Source organism: Sorex fumeus, unplaced genomic scaffold, assembly GCF_029834395.1.
Source record: "Sorex fumeus unplaced genomic scaffold, SorFum_2.1 ptg000054l, whole genome shotgun sequence".
Classification (NCBI taxonomy): Eukaryota; Metazoa; Chordata; class Mammalia; order Eulipotyphla; family Soricidae; genus Sorex; species Sorex fumeus.
The window spans coordinates 44,923,996-44,926,042 of record NW_026606111.1 but is presented as its reverse complement, the minus strand read 5'-3'; the positions used below and the strand labels follow the sequence as shown (position 1 = coordinate 44,926,042).

Genomic DNA, 2,047 nt, shown 5'->3' with positions numbered 1-2,047 from the left:
ACACAGGTTCTGCTTCCACTTCCTTCATGCATGAGTCTCCTTCAAGCTTGGGCAGAGTGGTCTTCAGCATACCTATGGCTGGTTGCAGAGGTCTTCAGCTGTCGGGGCTCTACTCAGGGCAGTGAGGGAAATTCACCCCTCCCCCTCCAAGGGGCCCAGGTGAGGAAAGCCAGGTGCGGGGTCAGGAGACTGTCGTTTTAGACATATTTGGAATTAATTTTAGATCGAAAAGTACTTATGTGCTTAGTAATAAATTACTATACACTTTTCAATCACCTCAGAGACCCCACTCTGCTTAGAGAACTAGATTTTTAAATACAGGGCTGTTTTGCCTGTGTGTCATGACTGAGAATCACTCTCAGTAGATATGAAACTCACTATACACAAAGATGCACACAGGCTACTTTGAGTCATCTGTGTTGTTAATATGTGTTGGCCATTAAACTTCACTGAGACCCCTTTTTCTGTCCTTTACAGGAGCCTCATGAGTCTCACCTTCCATTCAAGTTGTACTTGTAATAAGGTGGAATGAAATCATCAATATTCTCCTCACCTCTTCCTTCAGGAGAAAAATCCTACTTACATTCAAGGTGGTCGAATTGCAGACAACACCATCCACCTTTTCCTGGAGATGTACACGGGACTGAGGTGAGAACAGCAAAAGGCTCTAGTTTAATGGTCTTAAGGAAGGTTTCAGGGAAGGGCATTAAACAAGACTCATATACCATCTTCCAAAAGAATTATTTTGTAAAACTGATGCCTTGGGTATGGTAAAAGATAATATGGTAAAAACCATACTTTTCTTTCTAGGACATTAAAGTTCTAAATCTATCTATTCAAGCTGCTTTGAAATATATTCCTTGATTTGGAATCACTGTCTGCCATAGGATTGAGTAAGGGCAACACTCAAAGTAATAAGAAGAGAAAAATATGGAAAAATTAACTCATACTATGTTTGGTAACATATATACTAAAATTGAAACGATACAGAGATTAGCATGGTCCTTGCACAGATATGACATGCAAACTTGTAAAGTGATCCATGTTTTTGTTGCAAGAATAATTAACAGGGCGACTTTAAGCTAAGACAATCCACACAAGTACAAAAATTCTACATAAAGATAGCACAAATCCCCATCACAACAATCTCCTCAATGTCAATGGGCTAAATGTGCCAATTCAGAGGCACAGAATGGGAAGATGAATTATAAAACTGAACCCAACATTCTGCTGCCTGAAGAAACACTTATGAACAATCAAAGCAACCATGGGCTCAAAGTCAAAGGCTGGAAAACAATTCTTCAAGAAAGAAACGAACACGTCCACAAAGCTGGAGTGGATATACTAGTATCAGACCATATGGACTTCAGGCTATAGGTTATAAGAGACAGTGAAGGTCATTTCTTCATGATCATGGGATCTGTACATCAGAAAGAACTCACCCTCCTCACTGTAGGTGATCCTAATGACAGACCAGCAAAATACCTAAAAATAACTTCTAATAGACTTAAAGAAAAACATTGAGAGCAACACAATACTAGTTGGAGATTTCAACACTACTTTGTCACTTCTCAATAGATCAAACAGACTAAAGCTCAGCAAGGAAATATTTTTTAAGGGAAGTAATGAACAACCGTTGGCTTAGAGAAGAAATCAAAGGGGAAATAAAAAGTTTCCAGAAACAAATGAGAATGAGGACACGAGCTAAAAGAACTTGTAGGACACAGCAAAAACAGTGTTAAGAGGAAAGAGTATAGCTCTGCCAGAATTCATCAGGAAGCAAGAAAGGGCCTGCATGAATAAATTAGAGCTCAAGATTTTGGAAAATGACCAACAAAAGTAGTCCAAACTAGGCTGGAGGAAGGAAATAATAAAACTTGTACCAGACGTCAATGAGCTAGAATCCCAAAATACAATCCAAAAGACCAATAAGAGTAAAAGCTGGTTCTTTGAGAAAATAAATAAGATAAATAAACCATGAGAAACCTCTCAAAGAAACAAAGAGAAAGAATTCTAACAAATCGAATCAGAAATGCAAAGGGGCATA

At 38.5% G+C, this 2,047-nt stretch overlaps 1 pseudogene; it reads left to right on the top strand.

Moving 5' to 3' along the window:
* Positions 1-951: 951 nt before the first annotated feature.
* On the top strand, positions 952-1,050 carry LOC130033696 (uncharacterized; annotated as a pseudogene).
* The last annotated feature ends 997 nt before the right edge of the window (positions 1,051-2,047 follow it).